The sequence below is a fragment of the Salmo salar genome, chromosome 19, assembly GCF_965601325.2.
Source record: "Salmo salar chromosome 19, fSalSal1, whole genome shotgun sequence".
NCBI classification, from domain to species: Eukaryota; Metazoa; Chordata; class Actinopteri; order Salmoniformes; family Salmonidae; genus Salmo; species Salmo salar.
In genome coordinates, this window is record NC_138309.1 from 11,804,370 (window position 1) to 11,825,484 (window position 21,115).

Below are 21,115 nucleotides of genomic sequence, written 5' to 3' on the forward strand. Positions count from 1 at the left end.
TCTATAAATATTCTGCATCATCTACCATACATCCAGATTCAGGCTTGTTTTGGACCTCTTGTATTCTCATCGTAGCACAAGGACATTGATTCATCACTATCATTAGGGGAATCAATTTTAATCAGCTATAAGTATTTCTCTTATTTCATTCAAAAGTCATCCCACTTAGAGTTTAAATGCATTTCACAGAAACGTACGGTATAGATTTAGCACTGGAAAACCATTTTCAGGCCTGAAAAATAAATGACACCAGCCTCTCTGGAGAGCGGATCTGGTATTGACTTTCTACGTGCTTTGTCTCTCCAAGAATCACAGCCCAGTGAAGGAGGAAGCAAATCGCCTCTATACTTATCTAAGGTCAATTTTAACATATGTAGCAGTGGGAAAGGTCAGTTTTAACATATGTAGCAGTGGGAAAGGTCAAAGGGGGTGGGGGGTTCGAAGAGCTGAGAAGCTCAGTTCTGATTACATTTCAAAAGGACATTCTACTCCAAAATGAATGAAAATAAAATTATGCTGACATCATTTAAAATGTCATTTCCACCTCCAGAAATGAGCCAAATAACATATTGGTACAATTATTTTAAAAAGTACACTCATGTGTGCTCTGCTGTACTCTACTGTATTTTACTGCACTCTACTGCACTGTAGTTTGTGACTACTAGGATTTCCCATTTTGCCAAATTCAATTGCCGTCATTCTGTTACAGATTTTCCGGTCAATCAATTACTGATTTGATAATAGAGTGAAGTGTTTAATCATTTAATAATTCATTAAAAAACTATAACTAATTGGTAGGTCTACCTTTACTTGTTACTTCTGTAAACTTTCATAATCCTCCCTCCTCATGAGGGAGAGAAATTAGAAAATATCTGAAAGATATCTGGGTTTTTTGGTAACAGAATGACAAGCCACTAGCCAAATAATTTCTGCAAAATATTATTGTGTTTTCATGCATTTCTAATACATTTTAGTAATGTTTTTTAAGACCCCTTTTCCATCTGTGACCAGAGGCCTTTGCTTATTCCTAATTTTTAGGATGGAAAATGGTTGAAAAACGTGGCTCATGGGTCCTTTTACATGGAAATGACCTAATATCTGGAGGGCTTTGTTGCAATAGAAAAGCAGGGATGTTAATGATAGCATCAGAGTCATGCTTGGTCCTGCTGGATTTGGATTATCGGACTCCAAATGTTTGGATAAGGATTGAGTAGTTATTAGCAAAGTATACACAGAAACAGAGAGCACATCTCTTTTGTTCTCTTTCTCTCTCAACCCCTTTCTTTATCTCTCCCCCCTCCTTCCTCCCTCTCTCCTGTCAGATCTCCTCTGTGGCCCAGGGGCTTGGTGCTGGTCCACCTGTCAGATACCAAGACAACCTCTCTCTCTCTCTCTCTCTGTGTGTGTGTGTGTGTGTGTGTGTGTGTCTGTGTGTGTGTGTGTGTGTGTGTGTGTGTGTGTGTGTGTGTGTGTGTGTGTGTGTGTGTGTGTGTGTGTGTGTGTGTGTGTGTGTGTGTGTGTGTGTGTGTGTGTGTCCATGAGCCTGCCTGCTTGTGTAAGAGTATAAACAAACTCTTCAGCAGTTGTCAGGAAAAATGCTGTGCCACCTACAGAATCCTTAATAAACAGCTCTGTTCAGCACCCGAGACAGAAAAGAACAGGACAGAGTCAGCTTTCGAATGTACCTGCCTCCAAATCTCAGGAGCTTTCAAATACACTAGAATAGGGCATCACACTCTCTTGTTTCACAACCAGCCGAATCAGACTGATGTACCGGTTACTAATAGTGTCTGGAAAAAGGGGCACTCCTCGTGATAACGCTCAAGTTTCTCAATTGTCTTTCAGGTGAACCGAGGGTTATACATCGTCTCAAGTGCATGAGCTGTCGGTTAACACAATACATGGCTAGACGATTGATAGGCAAGTGTACCATACATACTGTACTATACTGTTAGGAAATCTCCCCCCACACAAAGTGGGTAACTTTAAACCTGCGCTCATACAACAGACTACAGTAGCATTCAACTCCAAATAACTATTTATCTTGAACGCAGCTCCCTAATCTAACTATCCAGTCACTGAGGTGCGTTCAACACGGAGCTGTGTTTCCACTGTTAAAACATCCCATGCCCACATTGCCTTTTGACTGAGCAGTTCTTTCAGGGCAGAATAGAGACATGTTATGCAGAGCCAATGGTTCAGACCACACATCCTGCCTGTGGTCCACCTTTAGGACTGAGACAGCAGTCTCTCCCCCCCCCCCCCCCCCCCCCCCACACACACACACACACGCACACACACACACCAATAAAGGGCTGACTCACAGGAGCCCTTGTCTGGAGCCGCAGTGTGTGTGTATGTGTCTATGTGTGTATGAGACAGTGTGGGGAGCACAATGGGGGGTGTGTGTGTCCATGTGTGTGTGAGCGTCTGTGTGGACTGGAGTACCCAAGGAGTGTGTGCCCTGAGAGTGTGCTTATTAGAAAAACAGACTGTATTTAAAGCCAGACATGTGGAGAACTGACTGGTAGACCACGTACCAGCTCCTTTCATTAATTCATATCTCTAGACAGAGAGCTACTTCCTCTTTCTCTCCCACCCTCCCTCTCTCTCTATCCCACTTTCTCTCTCTCCCTCCCTCTCTCAATCCTTTCTCTTTCTCCCTCTCTCCCTCACACTCTCTAACTCTCCATCCCTCCTTCTCTTCCTCCCTCCCTCTCCCACCTGTGTAGGTCTGTGTTAGTGATATATGGAGTCCACAGACAGAGATGGGCCAATACAGAGCAGCTGGGGCCCCTGGGAACACCCAGTCCAGTGCATATGGAGAGAAAAAAACACTACATTAAGCTGCATCTCCCTCCCATCCCGCTCTCTCCAATCCTCTCCCTCCCATCCCGCTCTCTCCAATCCTCTCCCTCCCATCCCGCTCTCTCCAATCCTCTCCCTCCCATCCCGCTCTCTCCAATCCTCTCCCTCCCATTCTCTCCCTCCGTCTCTCTGTTTTACTCAGTTCTGTAGGCTATGCACCAGAAACCTCTTTCTCTGTTTCCTTTTCTCACCATTCTCTTCCAATCTTTATCGTCCTCCTATTCTGTCTCTCACCTCTTTCTGTGCATCTTTTCTCAGATAATCTGCCTCTCTATCGCCCTCCTATTTTTCTACATGACCATGCAACAAGTCTGTACAGTATTCTCTTATTGATATGATCACACAATCTCCCCAAAAGTTCAGCTGAGAGGTTTTTATTTCTGTCATCCATTGGCGCATCTTTTTAAATATCATTACCATTCACCAAATGCATTTTTCACTAACGATAAATCTTTCAGAAGATATCTTCTTAATTACCCTTTCATAACGATTTCAAAGCTAAGATTAAAAAAAATTATTAGCCAAAGATTAAAGAAGGCTCCATACTCAAATCTCATCCACTGATCAAATTAGCTGTCTTCTGCATTGCTCTGGCTAGGCAGCCACGCGATTAATGAATCTCACATCGACTTAAACGCTGCTGCATGAAAAGGCTTGCTTATTGTAAAGACACGCAATATCTAGATATGACACAGGAGGCAACATCCCTGAGGATTTAGGATCCATTTAAAACATTTACCGTGTTTCTATAGTCTTCTACAGACGACACCATTCTGCATACATCTGGCCCTTCTTTGGACACTACCTTAATAACTAACCTCCAAACGAGCTTCAACGCCATACAACACTCCTTCCGTGGCCTCCAACTGCTCTTAAATGCTAGTAAAACTAAATGCATGCTCTTCAACCGATTGCTGCCCACACCCGCTCGCCCGATTAGCACCACTACTCTGGATGGTTCTGACTTAGAATATGTGGACAACTACAAATACCAAGGTGTCTGGTCAGACTGTAAATTCTCCTTCCAGACTCACATTAAGCATCTCCAATCCAAAATTAAATCTAGAATTGGTTTCCTATTCCGCAACAAAGCCTCCTTCACTCATGCTGTCAAACATACCCTCGTAAAACTGACTATCCTACCGATTCTTGACTTCGGCGATGTCATTTACAAAACAGCCTCCAACACTCTACTCAGCAAACTGGATGTAGTTTATCACAGTGCCATCCGTTTTGTCACCAAAGTCCTATATACTACCCACCACCTGTATGCTCTCGTTGGCTGGCCCTCGCTACATATTCGTCGCCAAACCCACTGGCTCCAGGTCATCAATAAGTCTTTGCTAGGTAAAGCCAAGGCTTATCTCAGCTCACTGGTCACCATAGCAACACCCACCAGCAGCACGCACTCCAGCAGGTATATTTCACTGTTCATCCCCAAAGCCAACACTTCATTTGGCCGCCTTTCCTTCCAGTTCTCTGCTACCAATGACTGGAACGAATTGAAAGAAAACGTCTTATATCTCACTCTCTAACTTTAAGCATCAGCTGTCAGAGCAGCTTACCGATCACTGTACCTGTACACAGCCAATGTGTAAATAGCACACCCAACTACCTCATCCCCATACTGTTATTTATCTTCTTGCTCTTTTGCACCCCAGTATCTCTACTTGCACATCATCATCTGCACATTCTATCACTCCAGTGTTAATGCTAAATTGTAATTATTTCACCTCTATGGCCTATTTATTGCCTTACCTCCCTACTCTTCTACATTTGCAAACACTGTACATAGATTTTTTTCTATTGTGTTATTGACTGTACGTTTGTTTATGTGTAACTCTGTTTTGTTGTTTTTGTCGCACTGCTTTGTTTTATCTTGGCCAGGTAGCAGTTGTAAATGAGAACTTGTTCTCTACTGGCCTACCTGATTAACCTCTTGACGGTCGCCTAGGATAGGGGGCGCTACAGCGATTTTTGAAAAAAATTCGTGCCCATTTTAAACGGCCTCCTACTCAAACTCAGAAGCTAGGATATGCATATAATTAATACTTGTGGATAGAAAACACCCTAAAGTTTCTAAAACTGTTTGAATGGTGTCTATGAGTATAACAGAACTCATATGGCAGTCAAAACCCCGAGACCGATCGTAACAGGATGTGGAATTCTGAATTGCGTACTCAACTTCATCACTTTGCCTATAAATCACACCGTGAGCAATGGTTCATTGAGCACTTCCTATTGCTTCCACTAGATGTCCCCAGTCTTTACAAAGTGGTTTGAGTCTCCTACTGTGAAAACTGACAGAATGAGATGCTGTGGAAAGTGGTCACATGAGGAGGGCCATCACCATTATGACGCCGGCGCCCCTGGCTACCCTCCCCTTTCGAAACGTTTAGAAAGACAATGCAATCGTTCCCCTTGAATCTTATTGGAGCACTGGTTGAAAAAGGCCCTAAAGATTTATGTTATACAACGTTTGACATGTTTGAACGAACCTAAAAAAAAAAAAAAAGCATTTTATTGAAAGAGGAGTCCCGCGGCCGACGGAGCTTTTGGAGCAGCCTTCAGAACGCTCTAACAAGAACAAGCTATTGGGACGTAAAGGATTAACTTTTTCGAACGAAAATACATTTGTTGTGGACCTGGGATTCCTGGAAGTGCTTTCTGATGAAGATAATCAAAGGTAAGGGATTATTGACAATAGTATACAAGAGTAGATTTGATATGCGATTGTTGCAAGATGGCGCTGACCTGTAACGGTAGCCTATTTTTCTGAGTATCGCATCCCCTTTTATCGCAAAGTGTGATTACCCAGTAAAGTTGTTTTTAAATCTGGCATTGCAGGTGCTTTCAAGAGATGCTAATCTATAAATCTTAGAATGACAATATTACATTTTAAAAATGTTTTCGAATAGTAATTTAGTAAATTGTAGCGCTATTTCACCGGATGCATTTGAGGGAAAATAGTTAGTCAACGTCACGCGCCGATGTAAAATGCTGTTTTTATATATAAATATGAACTTTATCGAACAAAAGAATGCATGTATTGTGTAACATGATGTCCTAGTAGTGTCATCTGATGAAGATTGTCAAAGGTTAGTGCTGCATTTAGCTGTTTTTTGGTTATTTGTGATGCATGTGGCTGTCGGAAAATGGCTATGTGGCTACTTTTACGATATACTCTAACATAATCTAATGTTTTGCTTTTGCTGTAAAGCCTTTTTGAAATCGGACAACGTGGTTCGATTCAGGAGAGGTGTATCTATAAAACGATATAACATAGTCCTATATTAGCCCGACCAGGGGTTAAATAAAAGTGAAATAAAAATAAAAATAAATTCTAATGGGTTTGACATTTCTACAATACTGAGCTGCTCTGTAGAAGGCGCAAGAGCTATGTCTCTTACGTTTAGGATAAACTCCAGGCCACAGGCTGCTGTGCGAAACACACAGGACAGAACTGAAATACGACTACCAGAGGCTATGAAAAGATCCTCTCATTGACTCCAATTCATCTCACTTAGAGAAAGAGATAGAGAGAGGGAGAGAGGGAAAGTGGGAGAGAGGGAGGTAGAGAGAGTGAGAGAGAGAGAAAGGAGAGAGAAATAGAGCGAGAGAGAGAAATAGACAGAGCGAGAGAGAAAGAGAGAGAAAGCGAGAGAGACAAACAAACAAACCAAAACAAAGGCAAAGTCTTCTCATGCTTTGTTGATTTCAAAAAAGCTTTCGACTCAATTTGGCATGATGGCCTGCTATACAAATTGATGGAAAGTGGTGTTGGGGGAAAAACATACAACATTATAAAATCCATTTACACAAACAACAAGTACACGGTTAAAATTGGCAAAAAACACACTTTTTTCCACAGGGCCGGGGGGTGAGACAGGGATGCAGCTTAAGCCCAACCCTCTTCAACATATATATCAACGAATTGGAGAGGGCACCAGAACAGTCTGAAGCAGCCGGCCTCACCCAACTAGAATCTGAAGTCAAATGTCTACTGTTTGCGGATGATCACGTGCTTCTGTCCCCAACCAAGGAGGGCCTACAGCAGCACCTAGATCTTCTGCACAGATTCTGTCAGACCTGGGCCATGACAGTAAATCTCAGTAAGACGAAAATAATGCTGTTCCAAAAAAGGTCCAGCTGCCAGGACCACGAATACAAATTCCATCTAGACACTGTTGCACTAGAGCACACAAAAAAACTATACATACCTCGGCCTTAACATCAGCGCCACTGGTAACTCCCACAAAGCTGTCAACGATCTGAGAGACAAGGCAAGAAAGGGAAAGGGGGATACCTAGTCAGTTGTACAACTGAATGCATTCAACTGAAATGTGTCTTCTGCATTTAACCCAACCCCTCTGAATCAGAGAGGTGCAGGGGGCTTCCTTAATCGACATCCATGTCTTTGGCACCCGGGGGAACAGTGGGTTAACTGCCCTGCTCAGGGGCAGAATGACAGGTTTTTACCTTGTCAGCTCGGGGATTAGATCCAGCAGCCTTTCAGTTTGAGACTCTGCATGCAGAATTCTGCAAAAATATCCTTTGTGTACAATCTAAACACCAAATAATGCATGCAGAGCAGAAGTAGGCCGATACCCACTAATTATCAAAATCCAGAAAAGAGCCATTAATTTAACCACCTAAAAGGAAGCGAATCCCAAACCTCCCATAACAAAGCCATCACCTACAGAGAAATTAACCTGGAGAAGAGCCCCCTAAGCAAGCTGGTCCTGGGGCTCTGTTCACAAACACAAACAGACCCCACAGAGCCCCATGAGAGCAAAAAATTTGACCCAACCAAATCATGAGAAAACAAAAAGATAATTACTTGACACATTGGAAAAAATTTACGAAAAATCAGAGCAAACTTTAATGCTATTTGGCCCTAAACAGAGAGTACAGTGACAGAATACCTGACCACTGTGACTGACCCAAACTTAAGGAAAGCGTTGACTATGTACAGACTCAGTGAGCATAGCCTCGCTATTGAGAAAGGCCGCCGTAGGCAGACCTGGCTCTCAAGAGAAAACAGGCTATGTACATACTGCCCACAAAATGAGGTGGAAAACTGAGCTGTATTTCCTAACCTCCTGCCAAATGTATGACCATATTAGAGACACATATTTCCCTCAGATTACACAGACCCACAAAGAATTCGAAAACAAATCAAATTTTGATAAACTCCCATATCTATTGGGTGAAATACCACAGTGTGCAATCACGGCAGCAATATGTGTGACCTGTTGCCACAAGAAAAGGGCAACCAGTGAAGAACAAACACCATTGTAAATACAACCTATATTTATGTTTATTTATTTTCCCTTTTGTATTTTAACTATTTGCACATCATTACAAAACTGTATATAGACCTAATATGACATTTGAAATGTCTTCATTCTTTTGGAACTTTTGTGAGTGTAATATTTACTGTACATTTTTTATTGTTTATTTCCCTTTTGTTTATTATCTATTTAACTTGCTTTGGCAATGTAAACATACGTTTCCCATGCCAATAAAGCCCTTAACCTGTTATGGCTAGGGGGCAGTATTTTCACGGCTGGATAAAAAACATACCCGATTTAATCTGGTTACCACTCCTACCCAGTAACTAGAATATGCATATACTTATTACATATGGATAGAAAATACCCTAAAGTTTCTAAAACTGTTTGAATGGTGTCTGTGAGTATAACAGAACTCAAATGGCAGGTCAAAACCTGAGAGATTCCTTTACAGGAAGTGGCCTGTCTGACCATTTCTTGAACTTCTTTTCCATCTCTATCTTTTACTAAGGATCTCTGCTCTAACGTGACACTTCCTACGTCGTCCATAGGCGCTCAGAGCCCGGGAAAAAACAGAATGTCGTCATCCCAGCCCCAGGCTGAAACACATTATCGCCTTTCTCAAGTGGCCGATCAAGGGACTCTGGGCTTAGGCGCGTGACCCGACCGCGCCCGCCTTTGTGATTTTTTCCTCTGTTTGCCGAAAAGGAGATTCCCTGTCGGAATATTATCGCTTTTCTACGAGAAAAATGGCGTAAAAATTGATTTTAAACAGCGGTTGACATGCTTCGAAGTACGGTAATGGAATATTTAGAATTTTTTTGTCACGAATTGCGCCATGCACGCGACCCTTCTTTACCATTTCGGATAGTGTCTGGAACGCACGAACAAAACGCCGCTATTCGGATATAACGATGGATTATTTTGAACCAAACCAACATTTGTTATTGAAGTAGCAGTCCTGGGAGTGCATTCTGACGAAGACAACAAAAGGTAATGAAACTTTTATAATAGTAAAGCTGATATTGGTGAGTGCTAAACTTGCCGGGTGTCTAAATAGCTAGCCCGTGATGCCTGGGCTATGTACTTAGAATATTGCAAAATGTGCTTTCACCAAAAAGCTATTTTAAAATCGGACATATCGAGTGCATAGAGGAGGTCTGTATCTATAATTCTTAAAATAATTGTTATGCTTTTTGTGAACGTTTATCGTGAGTAATTTAGTAAAATGTTAGCGAATTCCCCGGAAGTTTGCGGGGGGTATGCTAGTTCTGAACGTCACATGCTAATGTAAAAAGCTGGTTTTTGATATAAATATGAACTTGATTGAACAAAACATGCATGTATTGTATAACATAATGTCCTAGGGTTGTCATCTGATGAAGATCATAAAAGGTTAGTGTTGCATTTAGCTGTCTTCTGGGTTTTTGTGACATTATATGCTAGCTTGAAAAATGGGTGTCTGATTATTTCTGGCTTGGTACTCTGCTGACATAATCTAATGTTTTGCTTTCGTTGTAAAGCCTTTTTGAAATCGGACAGTGTGGTTAGATAAAGGAGAGTCTTATCTTTAAAATGCTGTGAAATAGTCATATGTTTGAAAAATGGAAGTTTTTGTATTTTAGAGGAGTTTGTATTTCGCGCCACGCCCATCATTGGATATTGGAGCAGGTGTTCCGCTAGCGGAACGTCTAGATGTAAGAGGTTAAATTGAATTGAGAGAGAGAGAGAGTAGGAGAGAGAGGAGAGAGAGAGAGAGTGCGAGAGAGAGAGAGAGAGAGAGAGAGAGAGAGAGAGAGAGAGAGAGAGAGAGAGAGAGAGAGAGAGAGAGAGAGAGAGAGAGAGAAATAGACAGTCTATTTCACTTGCTTTGGCATTGTAAACATGTTTCCCATGCCAATAAAGCCCTTTGAATTGAATTGAGAAACAGAAAGTGACTCAGGAACTATGACATAAGGACTCTCCTTACCTCTCCTTCAAGGGCAACCTCTGTACGGATACACAGGTAGGCAATCAATATGCCTTTTCACTCTTTCTTCCACTTTCTCTCACTCCTTCTCTTTCTCTCTAATAGTCTATCATTCTACCTGATCTCTCCTGACTCACTACTCCTTATAACTGCTTTTGCTACATTTTCTTCTTCTCTTTTTTGTCAATATTTCTATCATAATGGTGTATTATTATATATATTTGTTTATATTTAACTCCGCATTGTTGAAAAAGGACCCAGAAGTAAGCATTTCACTGTTAGTCTACACCTGTTGTTTACGAAGCGTGTGACAAATACCATTTGAATTGATTGATTAGATTTTCTCTCTCTTCCTCTCTCAGAAGTCTAATTCTAACTCCAACAAGCAGAACAGACTCCAGATCAACAGACCAACAGCACCTATAATTCTGTATAAACGACTCCTGTTAGTAACGATTTAAGTCCATCCTTATTTTACTTCTCATTCACAAACACCCCTTGACACGATCCCTCCTGAGAAAACAGGCATACAAGATTTATTAACAATGTTTCAGATTTAGAACACAACACAGATGTCCATGCTCCAGTAAGGAAGTGAGGTTTCAGCTTTGGGTGCAGGAAGCAGGAAGCTGAGCTAGCTGTCGTGTTTGAGTGGAGGATAATAGAATGCTGGTTTGCTGCTTTTAATTCTGTTTGGCGTGTAGACATGTCAGGCCTGTTCCATACAACCCACAGCCATTCACTCATTCAGGAACCCAAACAGCGGTGAGAATAATCACACAGCCAGTAACATGTCTCTCTCTCTCTGCTTCTACCTCTCTGGTGAGAATTTAAATCATTTCAAACTAAAACCCAGCGTGAAATTGCTACAGTTTATGATGTAGCTTTTTCGTGCAGTCATTCGGTGTGTGTGCAAGTTGTGGGGCAATAGTCGTAGCTAATTGCTTGTCAGAGAGATTGAAGCTGAGTAGAGTGAGGAAAGAGGAAGGGAGAGAGGAAGAGAGAGGATGGAAGAGGAGGAGAGAGAAGGGAAGTCAGAGAATAGAATCGGAGGGGAGATGAGGGAAGAGAGAGGACGGAAGAGTTGGGGAGAGAAAGGAAGAGAAGGAGAGAAAGGAAGAGAGAGGACGGAAGAGTTGGGGAGAGGAAGAGAGAGAGGACGGAAGAGTTGGGAAGAGGAGGGGAGAGAAGGGAAGAGAGAGGACAGAAGAGTTGGAGAGAGGAGGGGAGAGAGAGTACGGAAGAGGAGGGAAGAGAGAGGATGGAGGAGGCTGAGAGAGAAGGGAAGAGTTGGGGAGAGGAGGGAAGAGAGAGGACGGAAGAGGAGGAGAGAGGAGGAGAGAAAAGGGAAGAGAGAGGACAGAAGAGTTGGAGAGAGGAGGGGAGAGAGAGTATGGAAGAGGAGGGAAGAGAGAGGACGGAACAGGAGGGGAGAGAAGGGAAGAGATAGGACAGAAAAGGAGGAGAGCGCGAGAGGCCCCAAACCATGACAATGCAGGACTCAAGTCACCTTAGAGGAAACAGTGTGCCATCTCACCTTTTCTGCATAAACTGGTCCCCTATCCACTGCCAGAAATAGAATACAATCTCACTAAATAGCTTCCACTATTCACAGATAAGCTGCTGATAGTCGTTAAGTAGGCACTTGTTTCAGCATAATTATGTGTCAGACCTCGACTTGAATCAACCACATGGTGTGCCTTGCATATAACAACAATAGACGTTTATAGTGTTGACGGCTGACGCAAATGCTGAACAAAACAAACAGGTTGACGCAATATGTTATTCAGACAGGATCTCAACAATAGAAGCACTCAGCAAACAACATGTTGCATTCTTCCCCAGTAGCTATGGTAACACAGTCACCCTAACAACGCTGGCCTTTAAACAGCGAGCCAGCTACAGATGATCAAGTTTTATCATATTGTCAACATTTCCATTTCTCATTGTATCCCGCGGAAAGCAATCACCTCCCTGAACCCCTGGGGTAGACATGGCAATGTGCCCATCTCGATAAACAGATAAATAAACAAGGGCGATGAACAGAGGAGAGGAGAAAAATAATCATGCTTCTTATTTTGACAGAAATGTTCTGGGACAAATACAATTGAAAGGATAGTGCTTTACCAGGTCAGGTCATGCCAACCTTACACCCGTCTCTCGGCCAAATGGTTAAGGTTAGGTTTTGGGGGTGGGAAAACTGATGCTCGATCTGTGCCTATGGGCAACGTCTACCCTGATCCACAAAGGTGATCCCTAGGGGCAGGATCCCTAGGGACAGGCTGTCTATGCCAAGGTAATAAACCATCATCCGGGCGGCTCTTTGATACTCCAGTGTGTGTCTACTGGTTACCAGCCTACAGAAGGATCTCTACATAATCTAGAAGTGGCTACTGGACAGGAAGAGAAGAGATATTAACTAAGTGAATCTATATTTAAACTAAAAGGGGGGACATGATAGAACGGAGCACTAGAGGTGTGGGGGGGACAGGGAGGATACATTTGATTTGGGATAGAATGTTTGCTTTGACCAGCAGTAAATCAATGCCTGAGAGAATTTACGTCAGATTAAAATCCTATTTCAAACCAATGAATACAAGCTCAACTATTATCTTATTGTGAGGTTTGTCTCTGTAAGGCCAGTCTCTTTCAGTGGCTCTAGCCCGTGTCAGTTGAATGAGTAACTAAAGTCTTTTTAAGAGCACTGAGGGACTGAGGGTAATGGCTGTTTAGGTTACACGCGCATGACAATGTCTCTTTTAATCCTGAACAGCATTCCGCCCCATGCTCCCAAGTCCCTTCCCCAAAGAGATGCCCAATCACAAAGCCGGTCAACAATGGTGCTGTCACTCAATCTGTCTCCATAGTGACCGCACAGAACGCAGGGTTCCGTGAGGTCACTTTCATTCCAGAATTCTCTGAACAGGGACTAATTGCTATGTTTGTGCTGGTGTTCCGTGTCAGTGAGCGGGCAAATTACCAGCACCGCGCAAATATCAATCACACCAGCTAATCATATGCTGCTATTCACACCAAAAAACTAGAAGAGAGAGAGATAGAGAGAGAGAGAGAGAGAGAGAGAGAGAGAGAGAGAGAGAGAGAGAGAGAGAGAGAGAGGGAGGAGAGAGAGAGAGAGGAGAGAGAGAGAGAGAGAGAGAGAGAGAGAGAGAGAGAGAGAGAGAGAGAGAGAGAGAGAGAGAGAGAGAGAGAGAGAGAGAGAGAGAAGAGAGAGAGAGAGAGAGAGAGAGAGAGAGAGAGAGAAAGAAAGAGCTGAGAGAGATGCTTCTCAGCTGCTCTGTACTTATCTGTAAGTACAGTTCACACTGGTGGTTATCTTTGTTATGAAGCTTGGGAGGGGAAAGGAAAGAGCAGGGAGGAGGGATGTTTTTGAGCATATATTGTTTTTTTCTCTGTCCAGTTTCCCTTGTTGAAACTCAGCTGTAATATAAACCCAGTAACTTTGCCGAGAGGCATCCCATCAGATCAGTTCTCGATTCAGCAATTTTCCCCAACCCTCTCTCTTCCCTAGTCTCCCCTCTCCTTCCTCCCTTCTCACTCCCTCTCTCTCTCACTTTATCTCATGTCTTCAGGGACTTTAGCAGTCCGAGCCGAGCAGGCCTTTCTGAGGGGTGAACTCAAGGAACTCTCTCTGCCAAAACTCTCAGAGTAATTCAACCATCTGGATGGGGTCACTGTTTGTCGCGGAGCGCACAGTATGAGACAGCACCGCATGCACAGCATCACAGCAAGGAGAGGCTCTGAGACTACAGTAATGCTGTGTTCATGAGAGCCACTTCCTTCAAGCCAAAAAACACATTAATACATCTTTGAAGCATCCATCATTGTGTCAAAGAATGGAAATGGCATTAAGACATATTGTTGAGTTGTTATATAAAAACAGCATATGTTGTGATTACTCTGCTGTGATAAAAAGGGATATTTTTGTAGTTGTGATTTTTACAGCCACATTCATATTCTCTGAGAGCCTGAGGGTGTCTGAATGCACTCAACACTCGCAAAATGCATCTGTAAGTAAGGTATTAACCCACAGTGGATACCTCATCATCATACCCCACTCAGTATGATGGAAAGAGACATTCAGGATTCATCAGAACTCACATGTAGGCATGGAGGTCCATTAGGAGCCGATGCCGGAAGCCAAACAGTTAGGTTTCTGAGAAACTGTGAACTCACACAGTCACACACACATACTGTTACCGGAACCCCTTTTAAATGAACCACCGTTGGGATGCATTTTATAAATCCACTTAGCATATGGAAATAGACAATCAAGATTAATCATAACTCACATGTTGGGATTCCCAATTAGGAGCCGATGCCCGGGAGCTAGACAGTTATGTTTCTGAGGTTTCACACACACTGAACAGGTCACATACTGTTACCGGAACCCCTTTTAAATGTCCCACCATTGGGGTGCATTTTATAGACTAAAGCCTGCTTCGAAAGACAATGTGTTGGAGTAAATAGTTTGTCTTGAAAAAAGGCATTGTATCTCCTTGTCTTTGTTTTCTCTTGAAGTCTCAAATGTGGCACTCCAGGCCTACTGTAAACAATCCCAGCCTCAATATGAACGTCCTTCATACTAACTAAAGGTTAGTACATGTGGGGAAGCAGGTAGCCTAGTGGTTAGAGCTTTGGACTAGTAACCGAAAGGTTGCAAGAATCGAATCCCCAAGCTGACAAGGTAAAAATCTGTCGTTCTGCCCCTGAACAAGGCAGTTAACCTAACCCACTGTTCCTAGGCCGTCATTGAAAATAAGAATTTGTTCTTAACTGACTTGCCTAGTTAAATAAAGGTAAAATAAATATGTAATGGGCTGACAAGACAGAATCTGTGGTGTTGAATTAGAATGGATGGCAGTGTACTGTAGCTTACTGTTACTGAGGAGAGGAAACATTTGCCCACACAGCAAGTGCCAATCCTGATGCATTCACAAATCAAAAGAAGGGACATGGAAGAATTTAACACCCGCTGTATGTCATCAAAATCACTGTCAAGTAGTCAACAAAAATAAAGTGATATAAGGGGGTTCCATAACAAAATACAACCTTATATCTATCCTTCTCTGTTCAATTTGTAAACATTGTTCAACATGAGCAATAGCTTATTACCAAAGTTAATTAGAATAATTGCCAAGATATCCAACCATAATCACTCCAAAAGTAATAGTGACTTACTCTGCTTCAATTAAAGCTTAATTACGTAACTGTTGTTTTGTATACATGTAATGGGACCAGGAGACAAACAGATATTATAAGAAGTACATGGTTTCAGAGTTAAACTGACAATGTAAGTATAGAACGGGACCAGTAGCCTACCTCTGTAATTACACAGACCAAAATACGGTGTTTGTACAGCACGAGGAACGAACTATCACTACCAGTGGAAATGTTGTTATTAAAATGAATGTATAAAAGGCAATGCATCTGCATAACGCAGAGGCGAGAAATCGTATTAAGTGCGTGTAATAACAGTGAATAATCACAGTGTTAGCACCGCCAAGCGGTACTAAATCCTTTTAGATAACCAGAGTCAACTTCTACACCGGGCTATTCATATTACTATGTGAATAATATCATATGGCCAACATTATTTTGATTATTATATGTATTATACGTATTTATTGTATCCTATGAAGTCGTGAATTATGCACAGCAATAGAAAAGAGAAGGTGGAAACGTTAAATATTTCACCAGTAATACAATTTACTCCAGAGATTACAGCATTCAGACTGCAAAACGGCAAATTAACCAATTCAGCAGGTCCAGTGAAAGGTCTAATTTGGAAAGAAGAAAAACATCGGCATGGTAAAGCCTTTCAAATGCCAATATGTGTAAACCACTCACCTAGTGACGTCTCCAACTACTCCTATTCATCTAGCAGGAGAACAACTGCAGGTCTCAACCAGTCTGAAGAAGGTGAGTGTTGTTGTGGCTCAGGGAAAAAATTACGGTAAAGGTGGAGTAATCCCAGTTTGCGTTCTCCTATTTAAAACAAAATCCAGTAACTCCGGGTCAGTCTCTGACTACTGTGCAGCTTTCTCAGATCTCTCGCTCCCCCTCTCTCTCTCGGTCTCTCTCTGCCGTCTCTCTAGAGCCATATATTTCTGTCGCCGTGCCTCCTCGCAGCAGCACAGTGCACTGTTTGTAACTGGACACTACACCGCACTGCACTGCCGCGCTCCGCTTCACCTCACAGACAATAGCCTCGGCCACGAGACAAGGACGCAATCCAAGTGACGCGAACTCTTAAAACTTTGTTAAAACTGTAGCAAGAAGGGAGATCAGACAGAGCATTGCAGAGTGCGCGGTTATGTGAGTTGCTGCGTGCAATGCAAGCGCTCAGTGATAGCCATCGGGTTCGCAGGATTTTAAAAAGAACTGAGTGAGGTAAGAGTGCGCCCCCCCTTGCCGCGTCCGTTCATTCACACAGTGGATGAATTGGCCATGATTCTCGCATGATTCTGGAAGACGTGGCAGGCAGCGGCGCACAGCTGTCCTGCAGGTAGACTACGTACTGTAGACGGATACAATAGAGGAACATTGACCCATGAGATCCCAATGTTTTTGGGGGACTATCCAAAGTGCATTTTCTAGGAGACACTTTTATGCATTCTGGTTTATGTTTGATTCACATTAAAGGGCAATTCCACCACTTTTCAACCTCATTTTAATTATCTCCAACAAAATTGTGTCTACATGTGAAAACGGCAAATATCTACGTTTTGTAGAAGAAAAATATAAAGTTAAAATATTCTACTGCCGGTTTTGACAATCACAGTAAAAAATAAAATGTAGTACTACTATCTGTGATGTCACAGATTTGTATTTTTTAGAACCATTCCCTTTATCTATTTAACCACAGATCATAGAAATGTGCTCTTTTCACATAAGACACTGGTTTGTTGCTGGAGATGGATGAGGTTGAAAACCGGCGTTATTGCCCTTTAGTATTTTGAAAGAGTGTTGGTCTATCCAACTTTTGTTGAGTATTAAGTGAACTGTCTGCAAACGTTTTTAACTAGTCAAAATCAAATCAAATTGTATTAAGGTCAGATGCGAACAGCACCATGTTTTTAATCGGCCTTTCAGAGAAACAGCAGCTTCCTCGTGAATAGGAAATACCAATATAAAACTCTGTCAAAAGTCATTGGTCCATATCAAATCTTAACTCACATTTTCACCTTCATATACATGTACATGCCTTGAGTGTGACATCTTCAATTCAATACCTTACTTGTAACGTTTATCCCTCCAGCCAAATTAACATGTGTCAAGCTATGCACACACACGGCCAATGCGAGTGACAGTCATCCTGTTTTGACACTATGACAGAGAGGCGACGACTGCTGCTTTGACAGATGCATTTATTCAAGTCAAACACAGACTGTCTCTTCATATACTGGCCTGGGTGAATACAGATACAGTATGATAGGCTCTCTGTATCCACACATCTACATTCAAATCAGGAACATTTCATATAAAAATGCTAACCGCCCCCAATAGAGGATAAAGTAAAGCTGAGATTTACATTTCAAGTGGTATTTCTCTCTCGCTCTCTCCTCTCTCGCTCTCTTGCTCCAATTCAAAGGGCTTTATTGACATGGGAAATATATGTTAAAATTGACAAAGAAAGTGAAATAGATAATAAACAAAAGTGAAATAAACAATAAAAAATGTACAGTAAACATTAGAACGTTCAAAAGGAATAGAGACGTTTCAAATGTCATATTATGGCTATATACAGTGTTTTAACAATGTGAAAATAGTACAAAAGGGAAAATAAATCAACATAAATATGGGTTGTATTTACAATGGTGTTTGTTCTTCACTGGTTACCCTTTTCTTGTGGCAACCGGTCACAAATCTTGCTGCTGTGATGGCACGCTGTGATATTTCACCCAATAGTTTAATAGTTAATAGTTAATAGTTTATCAAAATTGGATTTGTTTTTGAATTGTCTCTCTCTCACAGAATGCCAACAACCCAAAATGCCAGTAGTCAGAGAACGTTAGCATATTTACAGGGCTGAGAAAAGGCACGGAGAATAAGTCCTACAAGATGTATGATGCGTTTGTGCCTCGATGCCAGGGAAGGACAAAGAGCAGACAGGACACACGGGGGATCACAACCACTGCTTGATCCTACAAATGCCACTGTGACATCTAGTTGTACACATTACTCACTAGCTGTCAAAGTGTTTCGAAGAACGTCTTATTTACTCAACATCATCAGCGCTATAACGTAGAACGAACAATGACTTAAATGTATATTTCACCTTGCACATTTTTTAAGAATATGGAGGTACAGTAGTAACTCACTGCATTCACCCCCAATGTGTAGCATATCAGCTACTGTTTGATTCTGCCTCAATCTGGATCTAGCCTAAACTCCAACAAAAACCCTCTCCAGCCGGAGAACTCCCAAAAACCCCTCCTGAAAGGGTTCTTTACCTCGGCTTTAAGTGAGATTCTTTAACCAGACAATGGTGGGTCTTAACTGAGTCCCCAGATAAATGGGCCCGCTGATGGATGGCTGTTAGTGCATCAGGGCATGGAGGGGGGATGGAGAGGGGAGAATTCACACACACACACACACACACACACACACACACACACACACACACACACACACACACACACACACACACACACACACACACACACACACACACACACACACACACACACACACACACACACACTGGTATTCAAGTGTCCCCCAATCCTCTCTGGTGTGTGCTGTGTGTGTGTGCGTGCGTGTGTGCGTCTCCTTAAACAGTATACATATTCACTGGATGCCAGAGTCAGTCTAATGAACTGGAGTTGCCAAGCAACACACCAAAAATCTAGGCTAGGCATGAGGTCCCTTCCTCTCTTCTATCCCGCTCTCCATCCATCCCTTCCTCCCTCCATCCCTTCACCTGGCCCAACTGTGTTTACTGTTGAAAAGGTGTGCGTGTGTGAAGGAGCACATGTTTGTGAGCTTTACCTCTGCCTACCCAACCTCTATATAACTCCCAAATCGCTCTCCAACAGCAAACAGTCCATCTGTCAAACAGCTACTGTTACCCAGCCGCTGGTCAGCTCAGGACTGGACGGACTCTGGGAACCCTAAAAACAACAAGCACACACACACACACACACACACACACACACACACACACACACACACACACACACACACACACACACACACACACACACACACACACACACACACACACACACACACACACACACACACACACACACACACACACACGTATCGAGTTTACAGCAGCTGCAACAATGACTCAATCACCTGAAAAAAAACAGTCTTCGGAGATGGGGTGTATGCATACATTTAATGTTTGTGTACAGTACCATTATAAAGTTTGGACACATCTACTCATTCAAGGGGTTTTCTTTATTTTTACTATTTTCTACATTGTAGAATAATAGTGAAGACATCAAAACTATGAAATAACACATATGGAATAATGTAGTAACCAAAAAAGTGTTAAACAAATCAAAATATATTTCATATTTTAGATTCTTCAAAGTAGCCACCCTTTGCCTTGATGACAGCTTTGCACACTCTTGGCATTCTCTCAACCAGCTTAAACTGGAATGCTTTTCCAACAGTCTTGAAGGAGTTCTCACATATGCTGAGCACTTGTTGGCTGCTTTTCCTTCACTCTGCGGTCCAAACCATCTCAATGGGTTGAGGTCGAGTGATTGTGAAGGCCAGGTCATCTGATACAGCACTCCATCACTCTCCTTCTTGGTCAAATAGCCCTTACACAACCTGGAGGTATGTTGGGTCATTGTCGTGTTCAAAACCAAATGATAGTCCCACTAAGTACAAACCAGTTGGGATGGAGTATTGCTGCAGAATGCTGTGGTAGGCATGCTGGTTAAGTGTGCCTTGAATTCTAAATAAATCACAGACAGTGTCACCAGCAAAGCACCCCCACACCATCACACCTCCTCCTCCATACTTCATGGTGGGAACCACACATGCAGAGATCATCCTTTCACCTACTCTGCATCTCACAAAGTCACGGCGGTTGGAACCAAAAATCTAAAATTTGGACTCATCAGACCAAAGGACAGATTTCCACCGGTCAAATGTCCATTGCTCGTGTTTCTCCACCTAAGCAAGTCGCTTCTTCTTATTGGTATCCTTTCATTGTGTTTTCTATGCAGAAATTTGAGGTGCAATTTGAGGTGCAGTTAACTCTAATGAACTTATCCTATGCAGCAGAGGTAACTCTGGGTCTTCCTTTCCTGTGGCGGTCCTCGTGAGAGCCAGTTTCATCATAGTGTTTGAAGGTCTTTGCGACTACACTTGAAGAAACTTTCAAAGTTCTTGAAATTTTCCGGATTGACTGACCTTCATGTCTTATAGTAATGATGGACTGCCATTTCTCTTTACTTATTTGAGCTGTTCTTGCCATAATATGGACTTGGTATTTTACCAAATAGGGCTATCTTTTGTATACCACCCCTACCTTGTCACAACACAACTCTTTGGCTCAAATGCATTAAGAAGGAAAGAAATTCCACAAATTAATTTTTAACAAGGCACACCTGTTAATTGACATGCATTCCAGGTGACTACCTCATGAACTGGTTGAGAGAATGCCAAGAGTATGCAAAGCTGTCATCAAGGCAAAGGGTGGCTACTTTAAAGAATCTAAAATATGAAATATATTTTGATTTGTTTAACACGTTTTTGGTTACTACATGATTCCATATGTGTTATTTCCTAGTTGTGATGTCTTCACTATTATTCTACAATGTAGAAAATAGTAAAAATAAAGAAAAACCCTTGAATGAGTAGGTGTGTCCAAACTTTTGACTGGTACTGTGTATATGGACCGTGCGTCAGATTGGATTGGGAAAAAAGGTGATGGAGAGGGGGTGAGGATTGGGTAATGGAGTCAGTCAAGCATAGTCCCCGGAAGGAGGAAAAAGGA

General features: G+C 42.2%; 1 protein-coding gene across 2 annotated transcripts in view; it reads right to left on the reverse strand.

The window, feature by feature from the left end:
• Nucleotides 1–16,561, reverse strand: part of sema5a (sema domain, seven thrombospondin repeats (type 1 and type 1-like), transmembrane domain (TM) and short cytoplasmic domain, (semaphorin) 5A) — a 196,746-nt gene extending 180,185 nt beyond the window's left edge. Inside the window, exons 1-2 of one of the 2 annotated variants that reach the window (XM_014157212.3) lie at nucleotides 16,000–16,561; nucleotides 7,089–7,139 (exon numbers count right to left, since the gene is read on the reverse strand). The gene's annotated coding sequence lies outside the window, so the exon portion shown is untranslated. The remainder of the gene's footprint in view (nucleotides 1–7,088; nucleotides 7,140–15,999) is intronic. The other variant, XM_014157211.3, reaches the window with a different exon arrangement.
• Between the last annotated feature and the right edge of the window lie 4,554 nt (nucleotides 16,562–21,115).